This window comes from Schistocerca piceifrons, chromosome 3, assembly GCF_021461385.2.
Source record: "Schistocerca piceifrons isolate TAMUIC-IGC-003096 chromosome 3, iqSchPice1.1, whole genome shotgun sequence".
NCBI classification, from domain to species: Eukaryota; Metazoa; Arthropoda; class Insecta; order Orthoptera; family Acrididae; genus Schistocerca; species Schistocerca piceifrons.
Window position 1 is genome coordinate 363,861,271 of NC_060140.1, and position 17,327 is coordinate 363,878,597.

A 17,327-nucleotide genomic window follows, 5' to 3' on the forward strand; every position below is an offset into this window, starting at 1 on the left:
AGGAAGAGTGGTTGCTGAAATGCCTCTGTGCTACCCGAAATTAATCTAATCTCGTCTTCGTGGTCAATTTGGGAAAGATACACAGAGGGTTGCAGTCTTTGCATAGATTTATCACCTTCGATTGGTTCTTCAAACAGTAAGTATGCCTTAGAATAGCGCACGTTTATTTTCAAACGTGTGTCAGTTAAATGTTTTCAGCTCCTCCGTGACGTCCTCTAATAGGGCACATTCGAACTGCCCTACTTTGTACACGTTCAATACACCCTGTTAGACCTATTTGGCACGGGTCCTACACAATTGAGGAACGTTGTAGAACGGATCGGCCGAGTGGTTTGTAAGCCATCTCCTTTGTCGACTGATTTCATTTACCTAGCATTCTGTCAATCAATCTGGCACCTGCTTTACGTAAAACTGAGCCTTTGTGACCGTTGTTTTAGATATCCCTACAAACTGATACATCCATGTATTTGTGTAGGTTCGCCGCTTCCAACTCTAACTGCTATTGTGGTCACATGATACTACGCCTTGTGTTTTCTGAAGCGCAACATTCTACATTTTTGAACATTTAAAGCAAGTTGATATTCTGCACATCAGGTCAGTACTGTTTTAAGGAGGAAAAATCGCGACCACCAACAAGATCGAGAGGATAAGGAGGTGTTTAAGTCCAGAGCATTTCTCCCATATGTCGAGAATTTTAAAGAAACATTGTGTGAAAGCAATCTTCCGGCCACCTACAAAGACTCGTGCTCTTCTGGGCTCAGCCAAGGATGATCTGGGATTACGGAAGGCTGGAATTTATAAAATACCTTGCGAGTGTGGGAAAGCCTACATTGGTCAAACCACACGCACAGTACACGACCGCTGCGTTGAACATGAGCGCCACACTCACCTTTTACAGCCCAGTAAGTCGGCCATAGCCGAACATTGTATTTCCACAGGACATACTATGGATTATTCGGCCACGAAAATCTTGGCCCCATCGAGATCCTTCTGGGATTCAGTTGTGAAGGAATCCGTGGAAATACGTTTAGCGGAAAATCTCATTAATCGTGATGGCGGCTTTTATTGAATAAGGCCTGGGACCCGTTGATTTCTTTAATGTCAACCAAAAGAAAACTTTTAATGGCTTCTGACACGTCGAGCGACAAGTAATTTTAATATGGAAATTTTGCATTTCATTGTTTTGGACACGTCTGCGTTCATGTTTTACTTTTTTCACGCATTCGATTGCGCTCCATAGATGCAGTAATATTGTAGAGGGCCTTGGAATCGACAGGTGGCACGCATGGTACGGTAACTTGCGCATGCGCGCCTTCGGCACTTTTACGTATAAATAACGCAATTTGCACTAGCAATCTCCAGTGTCAAACACTCGCCTGAAGATGGCTGTAAGGTTGTCAGCCGAAATATCGTGGAAAGAATTCGATGAGATCCGGCTGCAATCCCGAAATCTTGTGGAAAGTTGATAGTAGTTGCGCAACATTTTTCATATATTATTTCATTATAGATAAGTGTGTAATTTGCGCAAAATCTGATGTTACTATTCATAGTGTCTGCAAAGTCATTATGCACGTCGAGAACAACTAGGGGTCCAACACACTTCCCTGTGGCAGCCCTGGAGTTAATTGCACATCTGCCGATAACTCTCCTTCCAAAATAACATGCTGTATCCTACGAAGAAATTTCGTCCGATACCCTAAGCTTTCATACTTTCGATAATAAGCTAGGTGTGGTACTGAGTCAAATGCAGCCTAAGAATTCAAGAAAAACCATATCAACCTGGCCACCTTGGTCCATGGCTTTCGCAATATCTTGTAAGAAAAGTGCGAGTTTGGTTTCACATGATCGATGTTTTCAGAATCCATGCTGGTTGGCATGCTGCAGCTCATTCTATTCGACATTTTTGATTACATTTGAGCTCTGAATATGTTCTAAGACTTTACGACAAATAGATATCAATAATATCGGACGGTAGAGCTGCGGATAACATTCTCTGCTTTTCTTCAAGACTGGTACAATCTCTGGTTTCTTCCAACCACTGGACATGGCTTCGATTTTGAGGAATCTATGCTATATTGTATTTAAAAGAGTTTTTCTGTGATGGTACGTTTTCACCACTGACAGTTTTTGCTGTTATCTGTGATACTACTTTCACTTATTCAGTTTATCAAAACAAGTTTCCCTCTGCATTTGAATCCAAGTTTAAGTTTGCTAATCCTACATCCGATCTCTTAATTTCACTATCCACGTTGGACTTTACGAGCGCTACATTCCAAATCAGGTTTTTAGTTATGATTTAAATGGTGAAATATTATTAATTTCCTTGCTTATAAGAGCGCGTTTATACGCTGATCGCATGACAAATTATGTAATTCCTCGAACTGTAACACTCTCGTTTTCGAAATGGCGGCCAAAGAAACCACGGCGGCTACATGTACGCAGTGGTTCTGCGGAAAGCAAATAAGTAATGTCTCTACGTGCAGGCATTCCATTTCTTTACAATCATCAGCGAATAATTCTCTAAGAGCTACGTTATTTTGAATGCCTTCGTTTACATCTTTGTTGGTTACTGTAAGTTATTCTAAGAAAAGAGCCGACAGTACCCGTGTAATTAGATCTGTTTATACACTAATATTGGCGAAGATTGCAAAATCCGTAAATGATGACGCAAAAGTAATCAAGCTTTGTGTTACTTAAATCAATTCAAGAGCAAGAAATGATTCAGTTTTCATAGAGGGAACGTGTGCGTAGGCCAATAATTGATTTCTTTTGAAGGCTGCAAGTTCAGCCGGAAATAATCTGAGAAGTGCCTGTACGTGTCGATGTGTGTCGTCGGGCCTGTGCTCGTAGTACCACCAACAAAGATAGAGCAGTCTGAATGATCAGTCTGAGTGAAATCGGTTGGCATACACCGATTCTGAGCTCTTACGGGAAACGCTGTGAAACGGTTATATAGTTGGGGATCGTATGCAACACTGAATGAGCACCCGACCATACAGTGTAGGGCTGTATGTAGAATATTGATATAACGATACATTTTCCAAAAAGTTCACCAATTAATCGATGTATCGAAATGGCAGTGTCGCGTGCCGATATTTTTATGTTACACTACAGGCCATTAAAATTGCCACACCAAGAAGAAATGCAGATGAAAAATGGGTATTCATTGGATAAATATATTATACTAGAACTGACATGTGTTTACATTTTCACGCAATTTGGGTGCATAGATCCTGAGAAATCAGTACCCAGAACAACCACCTCTGGCCGTAATAACGCCCTTAATACGCCTGGGCATGAGTCAAACAGAGCTTGGTTGGCGTGTACCGGTACAGCTGCCCATGCAGCTTCAACACGATACCATAGTTCATCAAGTGTAGTGACTGGCGTATTGTGACGAGCCAGTTGCTTGGCCGCCTTTGACCAGACGTTTTCAGCTGGTGAGAGATCTAGAGAATGTGCCGGCCAGGGCAGCAGCCGAACATTTTCTGTATCGCGAAAGGCCCGTACAGGACCTGCAACATGCAATCGTACATTATCCTGCTGAAATTTAGGGTTTCGCAGGGATCGAATGAAGGGTAGAGCCACGGGTCGTAACACATCTGAAATGTAACGCCCACTGTTCAAAGTGCCGTCAATACGAACAAGAGGTGACCGAGACGTGTAAACAATGGCACCCCTACCTTCACGCCGGGTGATACGCCAGTATGGCGATGACGAATACACGCTTCCAATGTGCGTTCACCGCGATGTCGCCAAACACGGATGCGACCATCATGATGCTGTAAACAGAATCTGGATTCATCCGAGAAAATGACGTTTTGCCATTCGTGGACCCAGGTTCGTCGTTGAGTACACCATCGCAGGCGTTCCTGTCTGTGATGCAGCGTCAAGGGTAACCCAGCATGGTCTCTGAGCTGATAGTCCATGCTGCTGCAAACGTCATCGAACTGTTCGTTCAGATGGTTGTTGTTTGCAAACGTCCCCATCTGTTGACTCAGGGATCGAGACGTGGTTGCACGATCCGTTACAGCCATGCGGATAAGATGCCTGTCATCTCGACTGCTAGTGATACGAGGTCGTTGGGATCCAGCACGGCGTTCCATATTACCCTCCTGAACCCACCGATTCCATTTTCTGTTGACAGTAATTGGATCTCACCCAACGCGAGCAGCAATGTCTCGGTACGATAAACCGCAATCGCGATAGGCTACAATCCAACCTTTATCAAAGTCGGAAACGTGATGGTACGCATTTCTCCTCCTTACACGAGGCATCACAACAAGGTTTCACCAGGCAACGCCGGTCAACTGCTGTTTGCGTATGAGAAATATCATATCAGCACGTTGTAGGTGTCACCACCGGCGCCAACCTTGTGTGAATGCTCTGAAAAGCTAATCTATTGCATGTCACTGCATCTTCTTCCTGTCGGTTAAATTTCACGTCTGTAGCACGTCATCTTCGTGGTGTAGCAATTTTAATGGCCAGTAGTGTATATTATATTTTTTCGCAATCTTCGGTAAGTATTTAAAATTGTAGTAGGACATTATTTTCTTTTCACTGTGGGAAGCCGTCTGACTACTTTTTGAGCTTTCATCGCACCGAGCCTTTCTCTTTGACTGTCTGAAGTAAGTATAACTGGCACAAGAGAAGTCCGATTGCACTGGGGTTGGGGTGTGAACAGAATAACAAGATTTCTGATGAGAAGAAATAGCACACCAGTTGCGTTAAAAAACAATTTTTAACGCAACTAGTGTGCTACTTCATCGTATCAATATTCTTCAAAAACAGTTGCTGAAATTAATGAAAATAATACAGATGACGAAACAGGTCATTGCGTTGGGCGGATACATGTGAGGGGAAATTCTGACGAAATCGGCGCTCGGTACTACCAACAGAAACTGCAATGTTTAACCTCACCACATAATTTTGACACTACAAGTCATATGTCGCTGGCGTTTGCAGAAATGAAAAAACAGGGAAGTCGATATGAAGTGTTCCAGACAAATCCGGTATGTTACTAAACAGAAAGACGGACCCATCGGTTGTTTGCAAGTCTTGCTCTAAGGGGGATAAGCAGGCTGCTGGCTTGTCAATCTACAGAATATCTAATAAGTCAATATTTAAATATACAGCTCTAAAACCGGCAGTATATTTACAATGTGCAGCCAATATTTTTATCGGCCGGTAAGTCGATATTTTTGCTGTCGTTATATCGATACGTTTCCCGATATGTCTAGGGCCTATAATGATATTGTTTAAATATCGACATATCGGATTCCAGATATTGCTAAAAATATCAACAGCCGTAATACAGTGTGGCCACAGCAATCTAGTTGTCCTAACAGATCTGTGGGGAAAGCCAGTAATCGCTAAGGATATGGTTGGTACTAAGAAAAGTTATTCTAATCTGCTGATGCGTGAGACGTGTTCATAAATTGCATCACAGCAACAGATTCCGCTCTTTGGATGATTCGAAGTTTTGTAATACCTAAAATTCTCTAAATAAAACATTTGCTTAAGGTAAAACATGTATTTTTCTTCTACATAAGAGCTATGCTCACTCCATGAATGGAGAGAACATCCGGTTACTACTGAGTCCGGAGACACGAGATGTTGCTGCTTTGTTCATTGACTGTTTAACTGTTCATATCCGTTTAGCTTCGTTGTAGTATCAGTATAATTAATTACGTTAGTGATCACGACAGGAGGCTGTCTCTTCGAGCGCGTTCCAACTAAGACAGCAGAGGTGTTCCTGTTTTGCCCTAGCAAATTTACAGATTGCTACTCTTGTAACGAAACCAAGTCACATTCTGTAGAATAAAAGACGCACGCAAGTCAAACTATCGGACGAGACCAACATAAAAATTACAGCGATAACAGATTATTTGAGTGATGATTCGGTTGCACCGTTCCAGGGTCTCCTTGATTAGTTCTTATTTTGTGATTCTTGCCAACACACTTTTGAAAGAATAACGTGGCGGTAATCTTTGACCTGAAGTACCGAAATCATACTGACGCTGAGTGAATAATCATTTATTGGGAGTAACAATAAGCATCAACATAAATTTCAACAACTAAAAAAACGGACAGAAAGTAAGACATTTATAAAATACATTGGAATTAGAGTTGTGTTAGGACACATTACTTGTTTTTCACCTGCCAGGTTTCGTAGTGTATTCTCTGTTCAAACTGTTTTACTTCTAGTTGACAGTGTGTATGAAGGTCACAGTATTTCACGTATAGTTTATTCACAATTTCCTGACCGAAGGCTCTCTGGTTCTGGATGAGGTGAAGCTGGTAGACGTCAGTCGACTACTACCCACGAGAATTTCTGGCCACTGGCAGCACTGGCGTTCTGACAGTACAGTCAGTACATGCGTGTACCCTAGCCGTCACAAAGTAACTGAACGGCCGTCACATGCAAAACCAGTAAGCACATTACAGTGTAATGCCAGAAGTGTGAGGGCAGCACAACATTTTAGCCCCGCGCCACCACTCCCCTCCCGACTGTCTGTGTGTCGGTTTCAGTGAACTGTAAAATTACTACTGGTTCACCAAAGGTATTTTAATCACAATTAACACACAAAATGTAAATTGGAAGTAGGTGCCAAGGAATAACTGGTGAAATTACACACAATTTTCAGTAACACAATTTATTCAAATTTGGTGCAAGACTTTACGATATTAAAAAAAAACCAACAATTATTTAAGGAATAAGTCACAATTTACGATAGGAAAGGACTTATAAATTAATAAATTATTATAAAAAATTTCACGACAGTTACAGACTAGTACAGGCAAGCAATTTAACGTATACAACACGACGCTGTATAATATTTCAAGCTCAGCTAAATTACAGGTGAATTTCACACCATTAATAAATGAATACAATTTGAATATATAGCTTCACTTTTGGGCAGACAATTTTCCCATTTGGTTACAAAAGCCGTAGCTACGGCCGCCCACAACAGCCTCACTCAGGCTCATTAAATGGCGCAGAACCTAACTTGTCTGCAACATATAAAGACAATCTTGTTCACTAAAGTTCTCAAAATAGAAAAACCAAAACTCATGAATCATGCACACGAAATGGGGGAGGGGCACTCACAGTTAATAACATTAACATTTCCAAAATATATAAAAAACAAATTTTACAAATTTCTGCCAGTTAACTTACGGCAAACGCACACGCTCGCAAGGTAGGTCTTGCGAACTTTTACAACATTCACCTTTCAAGGCAACAATTTCTACCCATAATAAAATGGCAAACTTTTGCATGGCAAGAAAACACACTAATTACCAACTACCTGTACAAAAAACATAAGTTCGTTGAGTAAAAGGTTAAAAAGTATTGAATTGGAAAAACACACAACAGTTTTTGCTGACTAGAAACGATATAAAAAATCCACTATGGCGTACATTAACAACCTTGCTTGATTATAACTAAATATACATAAACACAAATTTACGTAAGTTACAGCTTCTAGATGGGCGGGAATTCGTTATGCAATTGACTAGTTCTTACCACGAGGCGAAAGGAATTTTTCTTCTTTCTTAGAGTACCTTTTACACGTGAGTCCAGCAATACTAGTTATAGCAGGCGAGAGAATAGATCAGGTCTTAGGGCCTTACATTTAAAGAGTACAGCCATTGGTGCCTTAGACTTTCACAGACATGGCAGACGCTAACAGTCGAATAACCCGTAGGTACGCTGGGAGGGGAAAGAAGCTATCCGAACCACAGATTTACTGTGACTCCTCCCCTTTCGTCCTCAAAAGGGGACAAACGGACCACCCTTTCTAATATTACAACCTTCCCGCGGGTGGGCGGACGAGAATGAGTGGCGGGAAACCTCCAAAATATACGGCTTGTATAATTAACAAGAATAAGTAAACTGAATTCAACTAAACTTCATAAAATCTGTTTACAATCAATACTCAAACTTCTGGTGCATTACGACTCCCAGGACTGAACCAACGCAGCACCTCCAAATGCTCTGCCGAGCTGCCCGCTGCCAGGCGTTTCAACGGACCCAAGAAGGGGCGCCGATTTTCAGAACCTCCTCGCCGGTCGACTGCATACGGCCGAACTTGCGAACCCACGCTCAGGAAGATTCCTTTCGCGATGAGCAGTTAACGCCCCATACCACGGAGCCGCTGCTCGCGTCGTTTACGCTGATGCCGCGGTCTGCGTGCTGTCCCTCTAGCACCGGCAGAGAAGTCGCTTTTTGATGCCCCGAATGCCAACCCTCCACGAGAGCCCATACAGCCACTTCTTAAACGCACGCGAACAGCCCATTTTACCGCTCTTCCGCTAGAGGGAGACACCGAAGCCTTCATTTGTGACAACGGCGCCAGCGCCAGAAAACGGTGGGTGACTGCTTCACGCCACGCGCTGCGACGCGCTTTTCAAAGATAGCTTTACTACGGCTCATTGAGCAGTTAGAGCTTGCTTGTTCGGCTCCCCGCAACCAGCTGAAAACTCAGACAGGAGATTGTCAATGAACTATACTTGTGGACGCTGTATGAATATTGCATGCATCCTGAATTGCTATGTTAAAAAGATGCACCATACAGTTATATGTGTTCTTGTTTTACAGAACAACGATCGACCAAGGAGCTAGAAGAACCAGGCGATGACAAATGGTCTCTTAATCAAAAATTTTCTGAAGACCGTGTACAATAACTACCTTGGAGTTTACCGGCATGTGCGAGAATCTCCTGCATCTCTATCAATAATCTGCCCAGTTCCTGCCATGTGCTGGAATGTATCTGAAAGTATTTACGTTCTGAAACGCCTGGGATTAGATATGACGTTTTATTACTCTTTCTATGTATGTCCATAAAAATGTCTATTATTTATGCCTGTAATTAGGTAAATATACTCGAACACACAATAAATCTTCACTTAAATATTAATTATGATTGAAAGATATTTCAGGAACAGAAATGAATTGGATTTTGGTAGTAAAATTATGGCAGTCATGAATAAGGTAAAGAGCTTTGCACTACATTATCGAGTTGAGTGGACAAGAATCAATCATCAACCGTTCTGCATTGAGTGCAGGTAACTGTACTTTATGAGATTATATTCAAAAGGGGACATTTCGCTGTCAGTCTTTAAGACTCTACATGACACTGATCACAGTGACAAATTAAAACAAATATTAAGTGAGCAAAAATGTGTGCAAAATGCACGGACAGCAGTGGTCATCAATGAATTTCAAATAGTGAAAAGCTAAGTAAAACCTAAAAATTTGGAGAATTCTTGATAATTTAAAATGGACACTTATACAATACTGGCATCGTGATCCGTGATAAGTTCTTTTGTCATTTTCAACGCACCGATTACAGCTACTGACCAGTGTGTTTTGTATCTTGCCAAGACACATCAGACTGGTAGCAAGTTACCCAGAAATAAATAGTAATCAAATATATTAGTTTTGGCGTGCCTAGAGAAACAACTAAACTCAGAAATTTCAGTGTATCTTAGTTGAAGCAGTTTTTCCCGAAGTGTGTTTTGCGGGACTGAGAATGACAATGTACTAAATTGTTATTCCAGGTAAGTAACGGATTGACAGCCGGCCGGAGTGGCCGCGCGGTTAAAGGCGCTTCAGTCTGGAACCGCACGACCGCTACGGTCGCAGGTTCGAATCCTGCCTCGGGCATGGATGTGTGTGATGTCCTTAGGTTAGTTAGGTTTAAGTAGTTCTAAGTTCTAGGGGACTTATGACCACAGCAGTTGAGTCCCATAGTGCTCAGAGCCATTTAACAGATTGACAAATGCCGGCCTCACTATGACGTATGAAGGGGTATTGTGCACTGAAAGTCGTTGTATATGTGGTATGAAGGCGAAAGTAATTGCAGTAATGGTGTGCAACATATAGTGTAACTTAGAGTAACTCTAATGATGATAAAGATCAACTGACAATCCGTTACGTACACTAAACCTTACGAAAAGTGCATGTCTCGACTGGAAGCATGAAATGCTTATAAACTGGTAAACTATAAAGCAAAGAATGTATTCAAGAGGTACACAGCTAGTAATATAAGCTATGTAGTCAGAGACATGCCTACAGATTTGCCTCAGTGGTAACACCAGTTCCCATCAGAGAACCGAAGTTAAGAGTGTCTGTCTTGGCTAACACTTAGAAAGGTCACCGTCCGGGCATGCCGAGTGCTGTTGGCAAGTGGGGCACACTAAGAGCTTGTGAGGCTAATTGAGGAGCTACTTGATTGAGACACAGCGGCACCAATCATGAAAACTGACAATAGCCAGGAGAGCGGTTTGCTGACTGCATACCCGTCTGTATATGCATTCAGTGATGCCTAAGGGCTGAGGATGACACTGCGGCCGGTCGCTATAGTTGAGACTTCAAGGCCTATTTGGACGGAAGGGCACCTGGTACACACAAATCTACCCATACATACCGAAGCACAATAGCAGATCCACTGCAAAAGAAATAAAAGTTAGTTAGTAATGATCACTGACATAATGAATTTCAACAATGTCTGTTACCAGTAACCCCTTCATAGGATCCACGTCATATCACCAGCATTGTGCCACTTTTTATGGCTGTCTTCGAAACAAAAATAAATCAGTTTGGCTTCTTGGATGAAATAAGACAAATGTTTAGACACTTTCATTGTGAGTAAATGTAATCAATAATTTGTCGTTGATTACCTGTTAAACGTTGTTGTTGTTGTTGTTGTGGTCTTCAGTCCTGAGACTGGTTTGATGCAGCTCTCCATGCTACTCTATCCTGTGCAAGCTTCTTCATCTCCCAGTACTTACTGCAACCTACATCCTTCTGAATCTGCTTAATGTATTCATCTCTTGGTCTCCCTAAACGATTTTTACCCTACACGCCGCCCTCCAATGCTAAATTTGTGATCCCTTGATGCCTCAGAACATGTCCTACCAACCGATCCCTTCTTATAGTCAAGCTGTGCCACAAATTCCTCTTCTCCCCAATTCTATTCTATACCTCCTCATTAGTTATGTGATCTACCCATCTAACCTTCAGCATTCTTCTGTAGCACCATATTTCGAAAGCTTCTATTCTCTTCTTGTCTAAACTATTTATCCTCCATGTTTCACTTTCATACATGGCTACACTCCATACAAATACTTTCAGGTACAACTTCCTGACACTTAAATCAGTACTCGATGTTAACGAATTTCTCTTCTTCAGAAACGCTTTCCTTGCCATTACGTCTACATTTTATATCCTCTCTACTTCGACCATCATCAGTTATTTTGTTACCCAAATGTCTCAGAACATGCCCTTAGAAGAAAGATTAAGGAAAGGCAAACCAACTTTTCTAGCGTTTGTAGACTTAGAGAAAGCTTTTGGCAATATTGACTGGAATACTCTTTTTCAAATTCTAAAGATGGCAGGGGTAAAATACAGGGAGCGAAAGGCTATTTACAGTTTGTACAGGAACCAGATGGCAGTTATAAGAGTTATAAGAGGGGCATGAAAGGGAAGCAGCGGTTGGGAAGGGAGTGAGACAGGGTTGTAGCCTCTCCCCGATGTTATTCAATCTGTGTATTGACCAAGCAGTAAAGGAAACAAAAGAAAAATTCGGAGTAGATATTAAAATCCATGGAGAAGAAATAAAAACTTTGAGGTTCACCGATGACATTGTAATTCTGTCACAGACAGCAAAGGACTTGGAAGAGCAGCTGAACGGAATGGACAGTGTCTTGAAAGGAGGATATAAGATGAACATCAACAAAAGCAAAACGACGAGCATGGGATAGTATTAAAATACAATCGATAAGTTTGTGTTGTGTGGGTGTATGTCTATGTGTGTGTGTGTGTGTGTGTGTGTGTGTGTGTGTGTGTGTGTGTGTGTGTGTTTGAATGTGTGTGATTTGTGTTCTAAATACCCATTAATTTGTAGAAAAGGTTGTCTGATGTTGTCAATGAATTATCTGTAGTAGTGTGCCCAAATATCAGAATGAAACAGATAATGACTAGTGTACTTCAGTCCACATTTTCACGTTCATGCTTTGATGTATAGTGATTCTTATAAATTGTCTATAATAATTGATTGATGACTGCTTGTCGTTGCACATCTACCTACTACGCTATGGAATGTTTAATATTTAACAGCGCATGTGTGGCGAAATTTCATTGCTCTGAATTCTTGACTTACTTCAATAACATAGGGTAGTTGCTCCATTACTTCAAATTTTAATTATTACCTTTCAAGTGTACTAATTTAAAATTCACTTGCATTAACAATGATTTCAAATTGACAGGCTCGCACTACATGTTTCCCTGATATATCTTCCTGACCTGTTAGTCCAATCTAGACACCATGCATAAATGATGGTTTCTGCTGCTTCGTATCTTTGTATATTAACTAAGTACAGTACTCCAACATGTAATTAAGGCTATCAATTGCAGTTAACTAAACTATTAACAAAATTAAAACGGATTTTTATGTAATCAGGAAGCAGTTCGCACAAAGAAAAATAATGAAAATTAATGAAAATATACTCCGACATTATCCAACTTCTAACTTAGAAGGTATCCCTGACATACTGTGAGGTGATGAGAACCGCAATTTTCGGAACATCTTTGACTTATCGCAGTTTCTAGGCTACGGAATTAGACTTTACAGATATACATCATATTCTTGATGTTATATGGATACTCTGTAAAGTAATCATGTGTTGTTACTTTTAACTTGACAACGCTGCTGCGCGTTTTGTTCCCCAGTTACTGGTACGAATGCGCCGTGAGTGCAGTATTAGCTGTTCCAATGATATGATGGGTAATAGGACATCTGGAATGTTGTTTTCTAGTTCATTTTGCATTTTTAAGTGGTATGCTCACAGTATTTATTCTGATTCCATTGCCATGTACTGTGAACCCTCCTTTTTCCAGTTGAGTATTTGACATGCAATTTGATATGTGATTTATTTATTTACAAATATAATGCTTACAGGGGGGGCATGTACCCATATAATTTTACTTATTGTTTGTAACGATGCGAAAGTTTGTTGTACATATTGTATGCTATGAATCATTTTGTAGGTAACAACTAAAAAGGGATACAAGACAGATCCCAGGAAATTGGGGCGGAATATTTTTTCATTTACATCTACTTTAAGGCTCGTTGTCATTGTAACTTGTTACTGGTCATAACTGATAAGACAGTTAATTGAACACAGTGATAATAATAATAGTAATAATAATATCGAATAGGCGGCCTGTGTGGCCATGCGGTTCTAGGCGCTTCAGTCTGGAACCGCGTCACCGCTACGGTCGCAGGTTCGAATCCTGCCTCGGGCATGCATGTGTGTGATGTCCTTTGGTTAGTTAGGTTTAAGTAGTTCTAAGTTCTAGGGGTCTGATGACCATATATGTTAAGTCCCATAGTGCTCAGAGCCATTTTGAACCAATAATATCGAAGATTAATTAGTTGTCATTTCACAGCAGGTGGGTTAGATTACTGCCGCCAACAGTAGTTGAATGGTAACCTGACATTTTCAGCTCCATTTGTTTTGCCACCTCCATTCGGAAACGCGTTGTGACTGTAAGACTCATGTAGGAAAGCTAAAGCGTAAAAACCACTCAGTAATTCACTCTTAGGCCTTTTCCGAGTAGCTTGTTCCTGCCTTCAGTGCAGTACGAGAAGCGACCTATGATCAGAGGGCATGTGATCAACATAAAGCAGCTCCTCATGTGACCACACGAGGCTCAGTTGACCTCGTTCCATATCGCCATACATCAGAAGAAAGTCTGTGGAGGTACTGGAATCGTATCGGGTGCTTTCACACCCGAAGACAGCGACACCATTCGACTCAGGAGGGAGTATCAACTAGTACACAAACGTGAAAATTCCTTCCATTGAGGAGGTAAGGATGCCAACTCTAGGAGAATGCAGTTAAAACATGATCTAACATTTTTTATCACTTTTTATTTGAATTAATGCCACAATTATGAAAAGTGGAACATTTAGAGATAGGAGGTCAGATATTTATCTCTCAGGAAGTCAAACAGTTGCTACCTGTAATTAAGACTGTTCCTTTATTAAACTTGTAACATATTCCTAAGCAAAATAGTTTCCATTCCGTGCCTCGGCACAAATTTCTGCAATACCATTCGTTATTTTTCAGTGTACTTTGCTGTGAACGTGTATGACATACGTATCTAACTTAAGTCCTAGAAGTTTTCCAGTTAAAATCTAAATGAGTCTGTAACAGTGTTTAGAAGTTATTGTACACTGAAAGTGTAAGTATTATCTGGTGCAATCCTGAGCATTTCGTAAAATACTTCGTCAAAACAAATAATTCTATGATTTGGATTCCACTTCTGACATACAAAAACTGCTGACATTTGCGGTCTTATTGAAGTGTACCTAAACTTATAAGAATTTGTTTTCGGTAAAGTTACTTTAAAGTTAAATGCAATGTTCACATTTTACTAAAACGGTCAATGTTCATAAGCTTTTGCCTCCTCTCATGGCTTGCTCTATTTCCTCTTCTTATTTATTCGTTTTGACTTTCTTGCTTTTTCCAGTTCTTGCAGAAGGCCCCTATCAGATTTCATAGCATGTTCTCAGTCGAAGAGCAATAGTTCCCTGGTTTTATACAGACTCTAACCAAAACAAATTTCCTGACTTGGACTCCATCATTGAGGCAAATATCAGCACCAAGCACACCAGTCTTACAATTCTTAAAATTTTTCCACCCACAAACGGTGTCGTTGGCAGCCTTACCCACATAAAGTGGTTGAAGTTTTCTTTTGGGTTCTGTGAACAATCTTGTAGGCACTTGGAATTAAAGTTTCCTTTGCAACGACTCTGTATAATGGGTTTTACATCCATCACAAACCTTGATAAGTAATATTGGTGTTGATACATACATCATCATGAAATCTATCTATGGTATTCATACAAAGAATGTAAGCCCTTTTGGACACAGTCGATGTATTCCATCCTCTTCTGAGGACAACTTATAGATGTAAGCAGCTGACACTGCCTCCATTTTTTTAGGTCTCTAGTATTAGCTCTTATTGCCATACCACAATGACTCAGGCTGATCTATTTCATCATATGTAGTGAACTATTAAATGACAGTATCTTTACATCCCAAAGTGGAACCTAAGTTCGGACAATGTGACATATCACCTTTCAGTAGGATAACGTCCAGCTACTTGCAGTAATCAGTTTGCAAAGTTTCTTCAATGAATAATTGGTGCCGTTATATCCCAGTCCCACATGTTCGTCTGAACTGTTGACTACCGAACTAGTCTGAGATGTGGTCAGTACGCATCGCCTCCGTCACAGTCGTTCTAGAGCAGGTACTTTTGACTTTCTCTGGTGGGATATCTTCCACCAACATATCCAGACCCCTTTTAATATACGATTAAAAGCTTAGTATCCCAGATTGCAAGAAGTAGGGGCTTCATGCAGCAGTCAATTTTCAAAATAAGAGACAATGCACATTTATCCAGTCCAGAACACATGTTCATTATAAATTAATTTATGTAGATCGAAAAACAAAAAAGGTGCACGTAATCAGATGAAATTGTTGTACAGTCATATTTAGATCACAGCTCCCACAGCAACTAATATCGTAACGTACATTGTGAGATACTAGTTGCAGCTGCATTAAAAGCTATGTCTTTAACACGTTAACAGAGTAGCTACTGAAAGCTACAGGGCCAGTCACATGAAAACCGAACGCCTGCCCCTACGGGACCATGCAATGTTTCCATTCAAAAGTAATCACTACACGCGTTAAGACATTTATCCAGGTAGGAGACAAGACGATCAATTCCTGTTGCGAAGAAAGCTGTGTGCAGTTGACAGATCCACAATTGCACCCAATCATGCACTTCCTCGTCCGATTGGAACCGACTTCCTCACAAGTCTGTCTCCAGGTCGCCAAACATGTAAAAATCACACAGTGAAAGGTACGGGCTGTACGGAGGATGTCGCAGTGCTTCCCAACCAAATCGCCTTTTTCCGACTGCAAGGATAGGGGTGGGCGTTATCGCGATAGAGGATGAGTCCGTCCCACAGATTTCCGACAGCCCGCAGCCAAACGACAAAGGCAGCAGTGGAAACATCCCACATCTCCCCAGGCACAGAAATCCACAGGTGTTCAACCAATGTCCGGTAAGGTCATCAGACTGCAAAGGCTCTCTGTTATTCGAATTCTTCGAACGCGTAAGCACAATGAATGTCCTGCGTTATAAGAGCTTTGCAGAAAAAGTGAAGTCAAAACGCCCAAGAATGCTGTTGGAAGGAATCATGCTATCTCACGATAACAGCCAACCCCACACTGCCAACCAGAAGAATGCTAAGCTTCAGCGATGTGGTTGGGGAACACTGCAACGTACAGTGAGGTGACAAAAGGTGAGGTGACAAAAGTCAGTGGGTGGCAGTACGCACATACACACATGGCGGTAGTATCGCGTATGCAAGGTATAAAAGGGCAGTGCATTTTCGGAGCTGTCATTTGTACATTTTTTTTTAATCCTATGGAACTTAACTGCTAAGGTCATCAGTCCCTAAGCTTACACACTACTTAACCTAAATAATCCTAAGGATAAACACACCCATGCCCGAGGGAGGACTCGAACCTCCGCCGGGACCAGCCGCACAGTCCATGACTGCATCACCTAAGACCGCTCGGCTAATCCCACGCGGCTCATTTGTACTCAGGTGATTCATGTGAAAAGGTTTCCAATGTTATTATGGCCTCACGACGGGAATTATAAAACTTTGAAGGTGAAATGATAGTCTGAGCAAGACATATGATATATTCCATTTCGGAAATTCTTAGGGAATTCTGTATTCCGATGTCCATCCTATCAAGTGCATGCCGAGAGTACCAAGCTTCAATGTTAACTCTTATCACGGACAAGTTAGAGGCCAACGGCCTTCACTTAAGGACCGAGAGTAGCGGCGTTTGCATAGAGTTATGAGTGTTAACATGCAATCAACACTGTAGAAATTACTGCAGAAATCAGTGTTGCACGTGTGACGAATGTATCCGCTAGGAAAGTGCAGCGAAATATTGCGTTAACAGGCTATGGCAGCAGACGACCGACGTGAGTGCCTTTGCTAACAGCACCACATAGCGTGCAGCGCCTCTCATGGTCTCGTGACCATATCTGGTGGACCCTAGACGACTGCAAAACTCTGGCCTTGTCAAATGAGTCCTGATTTCGGTTAGGAAGAGCTGATGGTACAGTTAGATCAGGCGCTGACCCCGCCAAGCCAGAAACCCCAGTTGTCAACAAGGCACTTTGCAAGTTGGTACTGGCTCCATATTGATGTGAGATGTGTTTACTT